The sequence below is a fragment of the Macrobrachium nipponense genome, chromosome 36 (assembly GCF_015104395.2).
Source record: "Macrobrachium nipponense isolate FS-2020 chromosome 36, ASM1510439v2, whole genome shotgun sequence".
NCBI lineage: Eukaryota > Metazoa > Arthropoda > Malacostraca > Decapoda > Palaemonidae > Macrobrachium > Macrobrachium nipponense.
In genome coordinates this window covers 51120251-51141373 of record NC_087220.1, presented here as the reverse complement: position 1 = coordinate 51141373, position 21123 = coordinate 51120251, and the positions used below count along the sequence as shown (strand labels likewise).

General features: G+C 36.7%; 1 protein-coding gene across 3 annotated transcripts in view; it reads left to right on the top strand.

Moving 5' to 3' along the window:
* Nucleotides 1-21123, top strand: part of LOC135203641 (protein brunelleschi-like) — a 204698-nt gene that overhangs the window by 21207 nt on the left and 162368 nt on the right. The gene's annotated exons all lie outside the window — the stretch shown is intronic.

Sequence of the window (21123 nt, the reverse complement as noted above, 5' to 3'; positions counted from 1 at the left end):
GCAAGGAAATGCGGTTTTTGGGGATTTTTTTTTAGTAATTTTTAACATTATGTTAATGACGAGGAAATATTTTTTCCCGTTTTTAGTGTTTTTATTATTTTTTTAAAAACAAGGAAATGTGGTTTTCGCTTTTGGGTTTTGTGTTTTTATAATGTAATTTTTTTTTAAATTTTGCTGTTTTTGTTTTGTTTGAGACTTGAATGTCTTTGTTACTGTTACCGTGTACTGCAGTAGTGCGTTTTATTATTATTTGTTTGTATCGTAATTGCTTCTAGGGGGTGAAAGGCTGCTATAAGTACGTACAAGTATATATATTATACTATATGTGTGTGTGTGCGTGTATATATATTATATGTGTGTGGGTGGTGTTTAAATAACCTTCTATTAGATACCATCCTGTTTAAATAAGGTTCTGATATTATTATCGTTATTATTTTTTATTAGTATTCAGAAGATGAACCCTATTCATGTATATATATATATATATATATATATATATATATATATATATATATATATATATATATATATATTAATATATGTGTGTGTGTGTGTATGTGTGTGTGTGTGTGTGTGCGTGCTTATAAAATCTGCTAGATACCTTCTCCTGTTTAAGTGAGGTCCTGTTACTAAATATTATTTTATTTTATTATTATTATTATTATTATTATTATTATTATTATTATTATTATTATTATTCAGAAGATGAAAACCCCTATTCCTATGGAACAAGCCCGCCAAAGGGACCACTGACTTGAAATTCCAACTTCCAAAGAATATGGTGCTCATTTGAAAGACGCAACAGGACGGGGTAAATGGAAAATACAGAGAGAAGAAATCAGTTATTAGAAAAAACAAACTGATATATAAATAAATAAAAAAAAAATATTGAGAGTCAATCATGAAAATACACTCTAAGTTCGAGTTGCATGACGTCGTAACATTTCTAAACTTTTCCTTCGTCTCAAAGGATTTTCCTTCATTTGATGAATATCGTAGAAATCTATTAACCGCTGGAGTTGCTGCCACGGTTCACCGGTAGAGGGCGACGGGAGTGATACACATATATATAGATAGACCCAGGGGCCGTCAAAACGTGATGCATTGAGAAAATAACAAATGTTTGAGATGGGGAAAATGGTATTGACACTTCCTTCGCTGGAGTATTGGTTTGTTCCTTTTTGGGAAGTCTCGTGCAAATGATTGGCAATTTGGCAATTTCACTTCGTTGGGGTCAAGTTTTCCGTAGCTGGAATTTCTCTCTCTCTCTCTCTCTCTCTCTCTCTCTCTCTCTCTCTCTCTCTCTCTCTCTCTCTCATTAGGGCACTATGAATGAACAGTAAAACCTGCTGTTACAGATAAGTGAGCACACGTTTTCTCCTCGGATGGACTAACAAGTCTTTGAGACATCCTAATCCTTGTAACTCTCTCTCTAGTTAGATAAAGGGAGGGAGAGAGTCTCTCTCTCTCTCTCTCTCTCTCTCTCTCTCTCTCTCTCTCTCATTGCTTTTGGGTAACCTGTAAAGGTACGAGTTACGGCGAATCAATGGTTCTTATGGGAAGGTTTGCCAAAGAATAAAAAAAAAATTGGAACGTGTCTTCCAGGTGTAAAATGGTCATAGTAGTAGTAGTAGACGGGATTTGCCTTTGGAACGGCTCTCTTGCTCGTTCTCTTAATCTTTTGCTTGTGGTTGAATAAGTGATGTCCGTAATTTTTGATAGTTTCCAGTGTAACTTTGTTGACAAAGAAAGGCATTTCTTTATGTAGGTGGTTCAGTTTGACGGGACAGTTATAAATTTAAACCATTTTCACTTGTTCCTGTATATTTTTGCACTTTTGCTCTTATGTAAATTTTGTTGGTTAATTTATCATTATTTGTACTATCTTTTCAATATATGCATTCATTTTTGTAACCACTGTTACTTGTTCTTGTATTTTTTTGGCTTTCATGTAAATATGTTCGTTAATTCATCATTATTTTATCTTTTTCACGTACGTCCATTCATTATACTAGCAAATAAGTATGTCTGGTAAATTCGTAAAGGAACTATGTCTACGGGCATAACCAGCTCCGTTACAGGGAATCCCTTCTCACCCCCACCCCCTTCGGAGGGGGTGAGGTTAGAATGAAACCCCATTATCAACCATCTTAGACGTCCCCACTATAACCCTGCCACAAGTTTCATGCCCATCGGACCAGCCGTTTGGCCGTGATTGAATGACGGACGGACAGACATAGCGCCTATTATAGTAAGATAGGAAGTTGACTATACAGGGACATTGGACTTTTAGAGCTCTCAAATAAATACCGTAATAACGGCATGCACTTAGCCTTTGCCACACGGTGCCAATTCTCAGAGAATCTCGCCAGATCTGTCGCCTTCAGAACGCTCCGAACATATCAATGAAAGCCAACCGTCAGAAGACCTCGTCGAATCCAAAGCGACTCACGTAACAAATGGAACACGCTGGAATTCATAACTGACGCTTTTTTAAGCATTTCGACATTCTGCCAGGGTCCGTCCCGTCTCGGCTAGTAGTGCGTGGCCCTGGGTGAATGACCCCACCTCATGAATTTAGAAAGTTGGGATTGACTTGTCCTACTAGTGGCGGTGCTGCTGCTGCTGCGTCGAGCGTCGTCTGTTGAGTCAGCGGTTGCCTTCGAGCTCTTGTCAACAAGGAGAGTCACGTGTTCCTCAGAACTGGATGGTTCTGGGATAGATGCAGGTTGCGTTCGTTTCATCGTTGGTTAGGTGCGTTCGATTCTTCGACTATCCAAATGGGAATTGACAGTTTTGTTGATATATGTCTTGTATTAGTTCTTGAGGTAAACCCAGGTGATGTTTTTCCTTTGTGAAAGCATAAGGTGATTGTTTTCTAAGATAGATGGTCTCTGTTTTACAGCAAGTGTTCAGAGAACTTGACGTCCATATTGAAAAGAGCTCTCTCACTCTTCCATCTCCGTAGGGGGATAGTTCCGTCAGTGCACCTCATGCGGTGCACTGTAGGCATTGCTTAAGGCTCTTTGCAGCGAGCGTCCCTTCGGGCCCTAGCTTCAACATCTTTCATTCTTTTGACTGTACCTCCGTTCTTATTCACTTTCTTCCATCTTACTTTCCCATAGTGCAACTGCTTTGTGGCTTGCCTCCTGTCATGCCTTTCAAACTTTTACTGTCAATTTCCGTTTCAGCGCTGGATGACCTCATAGGTCCCAACGCTTGGCCTTTGACCTAAATTCAATGTTGAATTGAATTCATTTCCAGGCCTTTGGCCTAAATTCAGTATTCAATTCAATTCAATTCCATAGATAAACCTGGTTACATTCTAGTCAGACTCTGAGATTGAATGTTCTTCATATAATGGTATTTGTTCTCTTCTAATCCAGGAACAGGGAGAACAGCATCCGCTGTTATTCATTCTTGTAGAGAAGTCTGGGGGTCACGTCCTGTTCTTCGGAGATTGCGAGGCCGCCCGTTCTCCATTATGTTCTCTCGTTCTTAAGTGAACGCCTCGACACGCGTTCTGCGTCTCTCTCTTTTGGGCAAAGCATCGCCAATTGTTCACGTTCAATATAAGACCTGGGGCCACGTCTCTCTTGGAGAGCAAATTGTCTGTTTTCGTTCGTTGTACAGTTCAACTTGTACTTTAGTGTCGTCTGAGTACTGTACGTGGTCTGTTTTTTGTCTGAGTACTGTACGTGTTTTGGTCTTTACTGAATACTGTACGTGTTCTGTTCAGTTCTTTTCTTGCCTGAGTACTGTACTTTCGTCTTAAGTGAGTACTGTACGTGTTTTTATTGTCTGAGTACTGTGCGTGTTCTGTTCTTGTCTGATTATTGTATGCTTGGTCTGTTCTTGTCTGAGAACTGTATTTGTTCTGTTTCTTGTCCCAGTACTGTGCTTTCGTCTTGTCAGAGTACTGTGCTTTTGTCTAGTCTGAGTACTGTACTTTTGTCTTAAGTCCTGCACTTTCGTCTTGTCCCTGTACTGTGCTTTTGTCTAGTCAGAGTACTGTGCTTTTGTCTTGTCCCAGAACTGTGCTTTCGTCTAGTCTGAGTACTGTACTTTCGTCTTGTCCCAGTACTGTGCTTTTGTCTTGTCTGTGCACTGTACTTTTGTCTAAGTTACTGTGCTTCCGTCTTGTCCCCTGTACTGTGCTTTTGTCTAGTCTGGGTACTGTACTTTTGTCTTGTCTAATTCCTGTAGTTTCGTCTTGTCTAAGTCCTGTAGTTTCGTCTTGTCCCAGTAATGTCTTTGCGTTTTGTCCGAGTACTGTACTTGTTATGCCCTGTGGGCTGCCCTTCAGAGCAAGGACTATCATGAACAAATATATACAATGCATATTATAGTCTTGTTCATCCGACAATGAGGATCCTGTTCGTCCTGATCAAAGTCTGGCTTTGTGTTGATTCTCTCGAGGATTCTGATAAGACTGACCAGAAGAAGAATACCAGATCGCTATCTCTGTTCAAGGAGATGATGATGTTAGGCACTGTGCCTTTGTTCTCGAAGAACTTTTTTTTTTTGTGGGAGCAATCGTCCTCGCTTTCAGAACATTGTCGTTGTTTTGTTTGGTATGTTCATTGTTGTTCCTATTATAGGTTTGTCTACGTCAGCGGGATGTTCAAAGAACATGATCCTGTTCCGGCATAAGGCCAGCTGAATCTATACCGAACAGCAGTTCGGGATTTATTAGGCCACATCTCCGGCTATTTACAAGACTAGAGGGCCTTTGAGTGCCGGATTAATATAAATCAGTCGGTCAAATATTGCGTTGAAAGTATATCATTATAAATGAAAGTAGTGTACTAATGCATGTGATATATATATATATATATATATATATATATATATATATATATATATATATTTGTTTATTGTACTTGTTATTTTTTATTTCTGATAACTTATCTCTTCTTTTTGTATTTCCCGTCATCTTCGGTTTGACCTCTTTCAGATGAACGCCATGATATTCTTTGGAAGCTTGAATTTCAAGTCATTTGGCCCTGTAGCCTTGTTCTATAATAATAGGACTCATTTTGTGAATAATAATAATAATATAATAATAATAATAATGTTGCTTGAAATAACTATCGAAACTCATGTAGTTAATGAGTGGTCATTGAGAGAGCTTAGTCGAATTGGTGTATATTAATGTCAGCTTCAATGCACCATTCTCTCTCTCTCTCTCTCTCTCTTCTCTCTCTCTCTGCTCTCTCTCTCTCTCTCTCTCTCTGCGTTAACTTTTAGTGGTTAGTAGATAGATACTCGGCTCGTATGCACTTTCACTTTTGCTTTGGGATGCCGGCGTCTTGCCGTGTTGGGTTTTCTATCCTGTTTGGCCTTTTAGCTTCGTTTAGCATTTTCTCTCTCTCTCTCTCTCTCTCTCTCTCTCTCTCTCTCTATATATATATATATATATATATATATATATATATATATGATATATATATATATATGTATAATGAAAGAAATCTGTTCAGTATATGATTATTTTTACATGTTAGTAAATTAGTAATGAGAATAAGACCGAACTATGCTTTTGACAATGGAGAGAGAGAGAGAGAGAGAGAGAGAGAGAGAGAGAGAGAGAGAGAGAGAGTCACTCAAAACAGTTCTATTCCCTGTTTATGCTGTTAATTCGAAAGTGGATGCCAACTTCATCACGAGTAATGATTGCGTCATCATAATTGCTATGATTTCTGGGAGAAGTGGTAGTTTGAATTATCTGAGTATGTTAGTTTGATAGTTACGTTAATTATTTAATAAATGGTGGCGGTAATCGGTTATGTTTCTGGCAAGTAGCAACTATATGTTCAAATGCGTATGTTTTGCTTGTATATATATATATATATATATATATATATATATATATATATATATATAATATAATATTTGTATTGGCAACATTTTTTGTGGCAGTTATCACTATATTTTTAAATATCAACGTACATATGTGCATTTTTGTGCACATATACAAACGCTGTTTACGTATACGTGTACGTCCGTGACGTCTGACTTAGCGAATATCGCTGATGTGGGCGTGAATTGGACAAACAAGTGCCCTGTCCGCTTTCGTAGGTGGCTTTTGGGCGGACGGGCACGCCCCCAGACGCCCAGGTATTGTTTTTCGTCGCCTAACTTAGAGAGAGAGAGAGAGAGACAGACAGACAGACAGACGTACCTATGTAACTGGGTGGCTCCATTGGTAAGCGGTGTAAACAGTTACTGATGTGGATATTTGGAAGTTGTTAATAAATAAATTAAAAAATAATCAAAGTAAATATTTAATTAAACACGTTTATATATATATATATATATATATATATATATATATATATATATATGTGTGTGTGTGTGTGTGTGAGTAATATATATATATATATATATATATATATATAGTATATATATATATATATATATATATATATAGTATAGTTATACTATATATATATATATATGAAACATGATAAATATATGTATATAAAGACGAATCCTCGAGGGAAAACGGGGTAGCAGTGGATTTCTACAAGGCCTTTCGACTTATCGTCCTTCGTAAAAGTTAAGTATATCTTAGTTTTACCCGACCACTGAGCTGATTAACAGCTCTCCTAGGGCTGGCCCGAAGGATTAGATATTTTTACGTAATACCTAGCAACGGGACCTACAGCTTATTGTGGGATCCAAACCACAATGTATCGAGAAATAAATTTCTATCACCAGAAATAAATTCCTCTGATTCCGCGTTGGCAGAGCCGGGAATCGAACTTCGGACCACCGGATTGGTAGCCGAGTGCGTATCGTCCTTCAGTACTTAGCAGGCTGAAGAAACATTAAAAGATAAGTTTACAAAGGAAGCTCGTGTAAATGACCAGATGGGGATTACGAAGAGATTCCAGTAGATTTTTTTTTTCTTTGTAATCCCCATCTGTCATTTCTACGAGCTTTCTGTGTAAACTTATTTTCATGTCACGTGAGGCTGCTAATTAAAGGACAAGATATATATATATATATATATATATATATATATAATATATAGATATATAATATATATATATATATATTACATTAACACCCCTAGCCAATTCAATCTGGTAGCGCTCTCTCCTCTCCTCCCGCCTCTCTCTTCTCGTCTCCCTCTTTCTCTTTCTCTTTCTCTCTTTCTCTCTGCGGCTGTGGGAAAGGAATGCGGTGGATTGAGGGATGATTGAGGCTCGTGGGAGAGAGAGAGAGAGAGAGAGAGAGAATGAGTATAATGACATGGTTTGGTTATTAACTATGAAGTGGAATGTCCCTTCATTCTCTGGTATGTTGGAGATGAGAGAGAGAGAGAGAGAGAGAGAGAGAGAGAGAGAGAGAGAGAGAGAGAGAGAGGCGGGGTTCGGTAGGTGTTTGAATTGTAGTTTCATTTTGTTTTATCATTATAATTTTAGGTTATATTGTTCATCTCAGCAATGTTGTCATTATGAAGAAAGGTTTACTATTAAGGGAATTATGCTTATTGCACGTCTAGGCTTCATTTAACCCCCCCCCCCCTCTCTGTAGTATATGTTACATGCTATAGATATATATATATATATATATATATAATATATAATATATATATATATATATATTTATTTATATTTATATTTTATATTTACACTCAGATACGAGAGAGCTGGGCACTTGTGTGTCTGAATCACGCCCACAACACCAGTATTCACAAGTAAAGGGCGTAACGGGCGTAAACGTATTGGTATTTTAAAATATAGTTCCTGGCCGCCATCAGAATATTAATAGTTTGTAAGTTGGTGAGAATTTACTTTGGAAAAACCTTTATATGTATATATATTATTATGTATATACTAAAGTTTTTTTTGGTAAATTAGTAATGAATTATAAGGTATTAATAATGTATGATTTAATTATTCCTCTTTGTGAATAACGCCCCTAAATGTATTAATAAATGACGTGTGTGTGTGTGTGTGTGCACATACATACATACATACACACTGCAGTGACATTGTCTAGTAATAGACTTAATTCATGAACTTGCAAAACAAAAAATACATGATTTATTTATTTCTCTAAATGAATAACGCCCCTAATGTATTAATAAATTATGTATATACATACATACATACATACACACAACAGTGACATCATACAGTAATAGACTTAATTCATTAACTTGCAAAACAAAAATTTATGATTTAATTATTTCTCTTCCTTAATAACACCTTTAATGTATTATAAAAAATTATGTACATACATACATAAATCCATACATACATAAAAGTATAAACCACGAAATAAAGGGAAACACTGGAGTAGCTACAAGATCTTTCGACTTAACGTCCTTTACTTAGCAGACCGACTGACATACATGAGAAACTGAGAGTACAAGGAAGGGTCGTATAAGTGACAGGGATTATAAGGAGATAAGTACCTAGAATCCAACACACCTGGAGAATGAGTAACCTTCCCAAACGAACATGAACAAGGGTACAATTGAAGAGGTTGGACTTTATGTAAACCTCATGTATGTCAGTCGGTCTGCTAAGTAAAGGACGTTGAGTCGAAAGATCTTGCAGCTACTCCAGTGTTTCACTTTCCTTCGTGGCTTATACCTTCATTTATGCATTTATCACGTTCCAAACTTTCGTGATTCAGTTATACATACATACATACATACATACATACATACATACATACATACATACATACATACACACACTAGAAGGCCAACGTCCAGTAATAGACTTAATTCATTAACCTGCGAAACGAAAGCATATCAAGAAATGCAAGTGCCTTCAATAACAAAGAAAGAAATGACGGTTCATCTGGGGTTGTGATTGGTGGTCTCCTCGCCATGGAGACCCAGTTGAACTCCGCCAGTTGTAATTTCACGCCCCTGGGTTGTTGGAGGCCTGTTATTGTCTTGGGATCGTTGCCTGTGGTTATTGCTTTGTGTTCTTAGTTTTCTTGGTGTATTGTTATTTTACTTGTTTATTGTTATTTTTAATTGCTTGTAATGTTATTTTTTCTTGTGGCTTTTGTTGTTATTTTCTATGTTATTGTTATTTTTCTTGTTTATTGTTATTTTTTAATGATTTTAATGTTATTTTTTTCTTGTGGCTTTTATTGTTATTTTTTTGCTTTTATTATTTTTCTTATTTTTTATTTCTTTTAATGTTTTTTCTTTTTTTTATATTGTTATTTTCCTTGTTTTTTTGTGGTTAAAAACGTTACTAGTGAATCGAGGATTATTGTTATTATTATTATTATTATTATTATTATTATTATTATTATTATTAAATTGACAAATTACAACCGTTTGTCACAATTATGAGATTTTTAAAAAAACAACTTATGCTCATTAATGTAAATTACGTTGTTTTAATGTAATATGAATAGTTATTACATTAACAGGGGAATATATTCCGTAAGTAAGGCATATGGGATATATATATATATTAATTATTGTGTGTATATATTTACTCTCAGCTTTAGGTATGGATCATACATCACTGACATAATAATTAATGGAAATGACACTGCATTTATTGAATAAATAACTCATTTAATTATTATTTACAAAGGTCCCAGCACACATTTGAAAGACTATTGAGTGGATTTATAAAGTAATATGAATTTTAATTTAAGACGAGTCATATAATCTCTCTCTCTCTCTCTCTCTCTCTCTCTCTCTCCCTCTCTCTCTCTCTCTCTCTCTCTCTCTCTCTCTCTCTCTCTCTCTCGTCTTGTGGATTCCCTACCTTTTTCCTTTCTCCCAAGATAGACCTACGTACCTCGGGAAGTAGGCCTACAGGCTGTATGTTAATTGAAGGAGAATAGGCTGTGCGGTATTTTTTTTTCTTTTTTTTTTTTGGGGGGGGCATGTGCGCGAGAAGGAGGCTGGTTTGTTCGTTCTTTATGGCCTATGGCCTGCACTTGGGTGCCTATAGAAGTATGGCAATAGTTATGGAAAAGCTAGAGGGAACATTTGTGTTAAGAGTTCTTTGTTGAATTATAGGACATGAAATAAAATAATACACTATAGGCTCTATATATATCGTCACTACCAAGTCGAAGTGGCGTATCTCAGTTTTTTCACTTTTTCAGGAGAGCCATCTAAAGTTTTTGAGCTAATGTTTCTGTTAACTGCTCGTTTAATTTTAAAGGTAATAAAAATAAATTTGGTACAGAGCTTTTCAAAAGAATGTAGTTTGCCTTGAGTGTAATATAATGAAAAAATTTTTACTCTTTCCTATGCTTAGGGGGGGTTGAAATAGATACGCCCTTTCGTCTTTTACGAACATTTCAAAACACTTTAGTTACGCCTACTTGTATTCTTTAATCTGTTAAGAAGAAGGTCTGAATTTACAGAATACATCAGTTTATGCTAAAGATGTGCATCTTTTTCTTATGAAGATCCCTTGTCCTTACCGTTCACATTGTCGCAGAAAGCATTATTTTGATTACTTCATCATTGAGGCTGATATTTTTATTGGTTTTATAGTTCGTCCGTTAATTCATTCACATCATGGAAATTAAACTTTTTTTTTTTTTCAGAGATATTTCAGAAATGACTCTTGGAAATTATTGCTTGGGTAAACATTTCATGTTACTAGAGAATAATGAAAAAAAATAATAGTTCATACTATATTGACAATATTTAATAATAAAATACTTCCTTGATGTACACACGATAAAATCTATAAAAGCTATATTTACGTTTTTAAGAAAGATTGTTTTTGGTACATAAGTGCTATGAAAACTTGTTAGTTTAGTGTGGCAAAGATCTGAAGAAATAAACATACTCTGTACCTCTGACAACTGGTAAGGCACTATTACAAAGTGACATCAAATCTTCATACTTCTCCTTAGAAATCTTTGGAGGTTCAGTGTAGAGTTTATTAAGCAGTATATTGTTTGGGTCAGGCTGCATTCGTTGCTTCAATGTTATAGATCTGAAGTGTTCATTTAGGTGACTAGTCTTGATGAAAATTTTATCGACAGAACTCTTTTGCACCATTACCTCTCTCATTTCTGTCCAGTTAACAGAATTTCCTTGGTCGCCTATTCTAATGGATAGTATACGAAGTACTTTTGCCGTTGTCTTAAAATCGAGAAAATCAAGAGTCTGGACTGGATGAACAAAATAAGGATTGTTTTCCTTGCTAGTCGAAAAATGGGTATTAATTGCGAAGGCACATAAAGGTCACCAACATTGTTAAGGGCAGTACTAATGGCACTGTGTGCAGAGTCACCTTCGTTTTGGCCGTGATAGGCCTCGAAGAAAAGTCTGCTTACTGAATGCAAGAGCATGGCTGTGATTACAGAATTTTTATTTTGTCCAGGACACCCATCAGCAAACAGTTTTACAGTTCTGACCCCAGAAGCATCCAGTTTATCAAGGTAATACTTAAGCAGGTGGCAATTTCAGAGGATCCTCGTTTCCTTGTCCTTCATGCCAAGTAAAACAATGACAAGCCTTAGATTGCAAGTCATAGATAGTAAGATTATAGTTAACCAATCTCCTTTTATAATAAAGCATGTTATCATTTGTCCTTGGGAGGTAAATGACCTGCTGGAGGTCCAATGTTGCTGCAGTGAGAAAAGGATCAGTATCATGTTTAGCTCCATCTTTCTTTCTCCTTACAGCTTCCTTCTCTTTTATGTGTTCTTGAAATTGGTCTTGAAGTTCTGTTTTCTTTTCTGTATTTCCTTTTCTGTAATTTTCACACAGCTTACAGAGATCCTTCTTAGGATTATGGAAGGAAATATTTTGGCCCTTAGGACCTCGCAATAAGTTGTGTAGCTTGCCGATATGCCTCTTGGAGAATTTTCTTCTAAAAACATAGCATGCATTTTCTTTTTGTTAAGATATGGATGCAAATAATCTTGCGTTGAATTTTGACGACAATAGTGGGATTTTTCATAACTTGTAGATCTACCCCCTCTCTTATCTTTTTCCACTGTACCTGTAGACTGTCTCTTACTAATGGCTGTTCTAAGAGTTTTTTCAGAGATATTAAGGGTGCTCAAAAACATAGTTTTGCAAAAAGGCAGATGTTCTCCGTTCTTTGGCAAGGAGTAGTACGAAGAAAAAAGATCTCCTAGAACCCTGATCTTTCACAGTTCTTCTGCTTTACCTTGGTTACTTTCACAAAGCGAACAATAAACTCTCTTTGCAGTTGATGACTATTGGTTCCGTAATAAGCTTGAAGTATGTCCTTCCTTTCTGCTTCTGAGAATGACGAGCATTTTTTACTTAGTTTGCTGCAAGTAACTCCATTACAACTAGGCTTAATAATGTTCCGTGCTGCAACAATTTTCCTTGTTTTTGGCCTTTCATATTCATTACCCCTTAGTCTGTTTTCATAAGCCGTCACCTTCTTATTTTCTTTCCTTTTAACAATGCGAGGAAGAGCACCATCCTCTCTCTCCGATCCGTCAACACGAAAGTCTTCAGGTTGTTTTTCAATTGGAGGTTTCCTAAGGGTAGTGATTTTTTTTCTTTCTTCCTTTTCTTCCGTTCTCGTGTTGTTGTCTCTCTTGAATTTTATGGTCATTTTCACATCGTCCCATGTTAAAGAAACGAGTGTAGCACAACAGGTCAAAACAGATATGGCTAAAGACTTCATCAAGACAATGGGGCACTTCACATCTTTGAATATAAGCAGGGTCTGCATCACTGTCGTAGGTTGGTGATTCACTTGTACAAATGGAAGTATTTTCGCTCTCGTTGTCGCTAGTCTCATTTTCAGCTGGAATCATGGCGTTTTCATTTTCTTCACTCAACTTCTTTTCGTTGTGTTGATTTTCAGTTCGTTGTGGCTTTAGTTTGGCCTTCAGAATTGATAACGGTAAGTCGTCATCCTTAGCTCGTGTCTTTTTTGCAAGGGTACTAAGAGGCAAGTTTTCATCATTATCACTTTCCTCTTCTTTATCTGAATCTCTTTCAATTAATAAGATAGTCCCATAATAGTACCTCCCCTTCCAGTGCATTCGGATTTTTTGTCCTATCTTAAACTCACTTCCATCGATACACTCCAACTCATCAGTAGAAACTACATTTTTTCTATGATCCTCCCATTCTATCAAGACATCCACGATCCTTAAATGTTTGTCAATCAACCTTCAACCTAAGATTTTAAAAAAACACGAACGGCTATTAAAAGCATGAAAAGTTTACGAATTGTGCGTGTTTCAGCGGTAGTTTAAATCTATTACAAAATAACTGAAATAGGCTATATAGTATGAAAAAATCACAAAATGATGGAATTAGATCTAAAAACGTTAGGTAAGATACTAGAACTGAAAGTAATGTTCAGTTAAAGAAAAACAGACACCACTTATATACTTGCTGTTATGGAGAACGCAGATGACTTAGTGCATAAACAGGTTAACGTTAAAGAACTAAGACTTTGTTTACTCTGAAAGTGTACAGGGCTAAAGTACCTTGTTATGCAACGAATAAGGAGACAAATTGTTATTCATGTTCATGAATGTAGTAACTGGTATTTACAGAAATCTACCCTATTAAATTCGCCTTGGTGTTAAACATTTGTAGTGAGAAGTTTTAATAAGCGAGAGAGAGAGAGAGAGACGTAATTTAAAGTATGTTATGCAGTGTCGTAACTTTCAACGATATGAACGATTTTATGATGTCATATATGTTCGTTAAAACATTTTTGTAGGGTACGTTTTATTTACACTCAAGCGTAAATCAATGAAATTTGTTGTATGGTGATTTAAATGATATTACAAATAGGCGTATCACAAGATACGTCTGTTCGCCAAGTTGATATTGCTCTTTTTGAAACGCTACAAAGAGACGTAACTTTAGTTACGCCTATACGTTTCATGAATGGTTACTCTTTTTTTATTTACGTCCTCACCTAAAGATCCTCTAATACAGCAACTGTTAGGCGTACAGATACGCCACTTTGTCACACTATAAAACTCGCCGCGAGAAACATAATGGTGATATTATCTCAATTTTCAACTTTTTTGAGATACGCCCCTTTGTCACGGCAGTGACGATATGTATACACACACACACACACACACACACACAACATGTACGGGCGAATTGCTAACACCTTGGACTCCCACTTGAAAGACCAGGATTCGTTCCCGATGTGAGTCAGATCTGTGCTTCTGTGAAGCACATTACCATGTGTTAATGCCCATATATTATATATAATAATATATAGTATATATAATATATATAGGGGGGGGGATATATTATATATATATATATAAATATAAAGGTATAAGCTACAAAGGAAGATCACGTTCCAAACTTTCGTGATTCAGTTTTATATATATATATATATATATATATATTATTATATATATTATATTAATCAAAGCACTATCTTCCTCCATCATCAAGAAACCAAAGATGGAGGCAGACAAGCCTCAGAAACCTTGAAAATAAGTAAATATATATAAAATAAAAGGAGCCCATAAAAACAGCAAAATATAGAGAGCGCATATTAGTATTTTCTCTATATTATGGTGTATTTGACTTGGGCTCCTTTCATTGGATGGAATTCTGCGGTGTAACAGCACTTTTTTTACCAGTCATTGCATATATATATATATATAGATATATATATATATATATATATATACACACACATATATGTATAATATTTATTTATAATTGAAAATTATATAAATAAACCTCCATTATGGGAAACATCCCGCGTAAACCCACTAAAAAAAAAAAAAAAAAAAAAAAAAACAAAAAAAAAAAAAAAAAAAATTCTCGCGTCGTGCTTTGGTCGAAATCGTCTTCTTGGATCGTCATGCCCCGGCGAATGCAGGTCGCGAGATTCTGCTCACGCGTACGAGTCACTGGGGGAAACGAGTGGCTTTGAGAATAATATTAATAATGATAATAGTAATAGTTGACTTGTTAGGAAATGAGAGGTTTCATTATTATCGTAATAATATAATAATATCAACGGTTTGTGTATTGCGATAGATTTATTACTTAAAATGGGGGTGAAAAGGGGGGGGTGATATTAATGGGGGGTGGGGGAGGTTGGTGGGGTACATTCAACATACTTATTAAAACATCTTTGTTTGAAACGTTTTTTTTTTTTTTTATTCTTTGTTTTTTGCGACAAACTTCCTTTCGGATCGCCCATCCCGTCAGACTACCCATTCACAAAGGTACTTCCTTTGAAGTAACACACCCGGAGAATTCCGGTCCAATCCCCCCCCCCTCTCTCTCTTTCTCTCCCGGGGGGACCGTAATCTTCCCACAGGAATGCTCCCCGTGGGTATATAATAGATAATTGAAGAAGTGAGAAAATGTGAGAAAACCAGTTGCAGATGCGGAAGTTCTCTCTCTCTCTCTCTCTCTCTCTCTCTCTCTCTCTCTCTCTCTCTCTCTCTCTCTCTCTCTCTCTCTCTCTCTCTCTCGTGTGATGAGCAGTTAATGACGTAACAGATTCTTGACCTCTGTCGGTTGAAGTGTTCAAAGAGAAAGTAAGTTCGGGACGTGCTCTCTCTCTCTCTCTCTCTCTCTCTCTCTCTCTCTCCTCTCTCTCTCTCTCAGAAAGATAGATGACAATGTGCATGTATGCTTAACTGTAAATGATGTATGGGGATGTATCTTTCTTTAACTGTAAATTTTCTCTCTCCTCTCTCTCTCTCTCTCTCTCTCTCTCTCTCTCTCTCTCTCTCTCTCTCATTTAGAGACAGAAGATTACATTAAGTGCCTGTGTACTTTAACTTTACCGTAATTATGTATGGAGATGTGTACATGCATATGTACGTATTTATACCTTACTTTTTTTAATCTCTTTATGTACACAAATATGTAAGCTTCATGTGCTTTCACTCTTCCTAGTTCACGTTTTCTCTTATTCGAAAGTACGGCTTAGTGTCATTTCACGCAATTTTGACATTTATTGGATGGTGTATAGAAGAATTAATTTTCCTTTTGCACAAGCTTATATATATATATATTTATTTATTTATTTTATTTATTTATTTATAATTATCATTTTATTATTATTATTATTATTATTATTATTATATTATTATTATTATTATTATTATTATTATTTGATTTTTCATCACTTCACCGTGATACACTTGCATTAAGCTTCAAATGTCCTTTAATATCCAATTCGCTCTACTATTGGAATTAATATATTTTCATATATGTTAACCGAAGGGGAATTTTTTAGTAGGTGATAATTTCGTCCTCTCGTGGATTCGAACCAGCGCGCAGAGGAGCAATCAGGACTTCAGTGACGTCTTGATCCACTCGGCCACGGTAAGGACGTCACTGAAGTCCTGATTTCGCCTATTGAAAGAGTTAATGTTAGTCCTTAGTCACCAGAAATGTCAAGGAAAGATAAATACAGAATGAATCATATGTCATGAATCATATGCCATGCAGGAGCCTTAGTTGTTGTATTAGAATTATTCATGAGTATTTTGTAATACTGTATTTACGATAATTTTGTAAAAAAAAAAAGCCTGCAATTTTCATTATATTAATGAAAATTGCAGGTGATTGAAGTACTGGCCTCTCTCTCTCTCTCTCGTCTCTCTCTGCTCTCTCTCTCTCTCTCTCTCTCTCTCTCTCTCTCGTAGGTAATTTTTTTTAGATTTCAAGATTGTTTGTTAATAGTATATTTATTATTTTAAATATTATAAAGGACTTGCTTTTTTTTTCAGTTCGAAAATACTTTGAAGCATTAAAGGAACGATTTTTTTTCTCTCTCTCTCTCTCTCTCTCTCCTCTCTCTCTCTACTGTCTTTTTTTTCTCATCTCTCTCTCTCTCCTCTCTCTCTTCAGGCCCCGTTTTTAGATTATTTTTTGGCAGTTGGGATCTTGAATTCTGGAAGTCTTCGTCTTTTTTTTTTTTCTCTCTCTCTCTCTCTCGTCTCTCTCCTCTCTCTCTCTCTCTCTCTCGTGTTTGCGGATGAGTGACACCTTTTGCGGGAACTCCCTGCGTATTATTGAACGACGTTAGCGTCTTTAGGAGGTCTTACTCGGCCGTAATTGGCGGTGTTTCTGGTCTTCGTTCGATCGTCCGGTAATTGGATGAGGCATTTTAGGCTCCCAGTCCGCTGTCAAGTATGTTTTTTGTTTGTTAATCTATGGTGGCTGCAGCAGCCTCCCGAGCATCGTCGTCGTCGAAGTGGCTGTATGCTTATCTCCCGGTGGTTGATGGTGTTTTGCTTTAGAGTAGGCGTTGAGATGGAGCCAAGGTGACCACGCAAGCGCTTGACGAAGTGGTGTTTCTCATTTTGTGGTGGCCCTCGATGGATGTGTGGGTTCTCGCTTATGTAAACGCTACTGCCGATTAAGTTAGTGTATCTTAGTTTAACCAGACCACCGAGCTGATGAACAGCTCTTCTCCTAGCGCTGGCCCGAAGGATTACAGATATTTTCACGTGGCTAGGAATTGGTTATACCTAGCAACGGGACTTATTGTGGGATCCGAACCACATGATATCGAGAAATTAATTTCTAATCACCAGAAATATAAATTCCTCTGATTCCACGTTGGCAGAGCGGGGAAATCGAACTCAGGACTGTTGAATAGGTAGGCGAGGACGTTAACCACTCGTCCAGCGAGGAAGTGCATACTACCGCTGATCATGATGATAGTTTCTGATAGGTGATCGCGGATTACTTCTTGTATGAAAGCGTAGGTTCGTGTGCTAGGAAGAATGCTAATTTTAATGCATTTTTAGTTTATCCTTTTGAATGAATACCAGCTAGATTTCCTTCAATATTAAAAGGTAATTAGTTGCTTACGATGCAGATCATATTACCTTTGGAGATTGGCTTATCCTTTAGAATGAATGACGACTAGATTTTTTTCAATATTAGTAGGTAATTCGTAGCCTGCTTATAATGGAGATCGTATTACGTGTGGAGATATTTAATAGATGATGAGTAGCCTGCTTTTGACATATATTAAGTGTGGATATATTGTTGAATAAGCTCAGTTATTTATAATGAGTTGCGTTTGACTTTTTAAATAAATAATGAAGATTTTCTTACATATTAATTAATTGATAATGAGTAGCTTGCTTATGACATATATCATATTACGTGCGGATATATTGTTGAATAAGGAGCTCAGTCATGTATGATGAGTTGCGTTTGACCTTTTAAATAAATAATGACGGTTTTCTTACATATTAACAAATTGATAATGGGAATCCTGTTGGTGACGTAGATCGCATCCCGTGTGGATATATTGTTGAACAAGGAGCTCATTACGTAAACAAACAAAGAAACGTAACCAATAACAGATGCTCAAGTTGGAACCGCGTGACACGATAGATGAGTGTAATTTCTCTCTCTCTCTCTTCTCTCTCTCTCTCTCTCTCTCTCTCTCTCTCTCTCGTGTGTTAAGCAGAGCGAGATTATATTACATTGCGGTTCAGTAGGTCAGGTGAGAATTAAGATGTCTTCGGGGACGATTTCCTTATCGTTCGTGATCAGATCGAGTCTGGTCTTGCTTGCCAAGTTGGATTCTGCTGGCCTTATGGCGCCGGGGAGTTGGGGGTGGGGTAGGGGGGGGGGCACTTGCTCCAAGGTTGGCAAGGGTATCTACTAGGAGATAAGGAGGAGGAGGAGGACTGGTGTCTCTCTCTGGCCTCTGTTTACCAATCTGAAATTATTAAAATCGGAAAAAGTAAATCCACAGTAATGTGTCTGTTTTGATTTTTTTTCTTTGTATATATATATATCATATATATATACAATATATAGTATATATTTTATATATTTTAAATAACAAAATCAAGCAGAGATACTGCTGTGGATTTACTTTTCCATTATATGGACTCATGTGATTATGGGTTTTCTTGGATTATTATTATTATTATTATTATTATTATTATTATTATTATTATTATTATTATTATTATTATTATTATTATTATTATTCAGCAGATGAAACCTATTCATATGGAACAAGCCCGAAGGAGCCATTGACTTGAAATTCGATCTTGCAAAGACTATTAAGGTGTTTATTAGGAAGAAGTAAGACGAGGTGAAGGGAAATAAAGTTAGAAGAGACCCTCCTTATTAACAAGAATTAATTTATAAGTGGAATCTACTGTTGACTATTTTACCAGATACATATGCAATTGTAATAGCCACACTGCTCTCTTAACTTTTTGAATTCTTTGCTCTTTTTTTTGGATACGCTTGTCACTACAAAGCCTGAAGATCCAAGTTCAAAGAAATTTGAAGAAAGTGATGTCCGGTCCTTGGAAACGAACCCAGGTCCAATAATCAGAAAGAAGTCAGTGTTAACAAATAGATAAAAAAACATGTATTGAAACGCAAGGAGAATAGTATTAGAGTAGTAATATATCGCACCTTCGCCTGAACTCCTGGAGAAGTTCCTGAACTCCTGGAGAAGTTCCTGAACTCCTGAAGAAGTTCCTGAACTCCTGAAGAAGTTCCTGAACTCCTGGAGAAGTTCCTGAACTCCTGAAGAAGTTCCTGAACTCCTGAAGAAGTTCCTGAACTCCTGAAGAAGTTCCCGAACTCCTGAAGAAGTTTCTTGGAACTTCGTAACTCCTGAATAGTTCTGAACTTCGGAACTGGCTGAAGATTAAGTTCCTGAACTTCGAACTGCTGAAGAAGTTCCTGAACTTCTGAAGAAGCTCCAACTGCCCGACTTCCTCTGGGGGGGCCTGTTCCACAGTCCTGCGGTGTGAGGAATAAAGGTCCTTTGGAACTCTGGAGAATTTCGACAGCGAGGGACATTTAATGACGATGTGTGCGTCCTCATACCGCTTCAGGATCATGAGGTTAAGAATTCCTTCGTCACTTGCCTTCGGTTTCTTTAGGCGTTTTCATCGTGAGTTGGGGAATTCGAGAGTAAGTCGTTTAGCCTTGGATTTTGTTCCGTCATCGAGCGATTCTGAATGTCTGACCCTTTGTCTGTAGGTAAATGTACGAATTAGAAGGGGATTAGCTTATTGAAGTGTTAATTTATGGTTCTCGGCAAGTTCTGTGGTGAATTTGCAATCTTCATGACCTTTTTTTGCTATGGCTGCAGCCCGCCACAGTCGACTAAACACTAGTGGCTTTGTGAAAAGATAGTTGTGTGTTTGTGCGTTTGTTTATTTGAGATGTAACTGAAAGTAACAGAAGATAATACATTGTCGAGTTTGAACTGACGAAGAGAACAAGTTGCTATCCTCATACCCTTGTTTATGGCTGCAACCCACCACAATCGACTGACCACCAGTGGCTTTGTGGGGGAACAAGCCTAATGTAGGTGTGTGTTTGTGCGTTTGTTTATTCTAGATGTAACTGTGAAAGTAACAAAAGAAAATACATTGTCGAGTTTGAACTGACGGAGAGGACGAAGTTGCTATCCTCGTACCCTTGTTTATAGCTGCAACCACCCACCACAGTCGACTAACCACCAGTGGCTTTGTGGGGAAACAGAGTTTAATGAATGTGTATGTGTGCGTTTGTTTATTCGAGATAATATTTGTGAAAGTTGAAGAATCCTCTTCGCCGACTTCGAATTGACGGAGGTACAAAGTGTCAGTTGTCAGGTCTTTGAGGTTTGGCTTTGCGGTCAGCCAGAGAGAGAGAGAGAGAGAGAGAGAGAGAGAGAGAGAGAGAGAGAGAGAGAGAGAGAGAGAGAGAGAGAGAGAGAGAGACCAACTTTCTCTTCATGACCTCTCCACCGGCAGGACAACAAATGAGTGGACTCCATGGCCTATTGGTGCAGCACTCGCGTGGTTTTCAGTAATTTGGGATGGGGTTGCAAGCCTCACAGCTCCAAACACTTACTAAGGTGCTTGTTTGTCGACGTCGAATGACTCGTTGGAGGTCACCCATGCAAGAACTGACCAGTTCCCAGTGTTTGCTTGATTTTATCGGTTGAACAAGTAGGCTATTTATATGCATAAGATCTTACAATATTCTCACTTGATTGATGATAAATATTTATATTGATAATGTCTGACAATATATTCCTTTTATTTGTTTATACTCATAAGGTATCAGATATCTTTATTTATAAGGCCTTAAAATATATTCCTGTTTATTTATTATTTGTATATATTCATAAAATGTTAAAAATAAAAATAAATATAAGGTCTTAAACA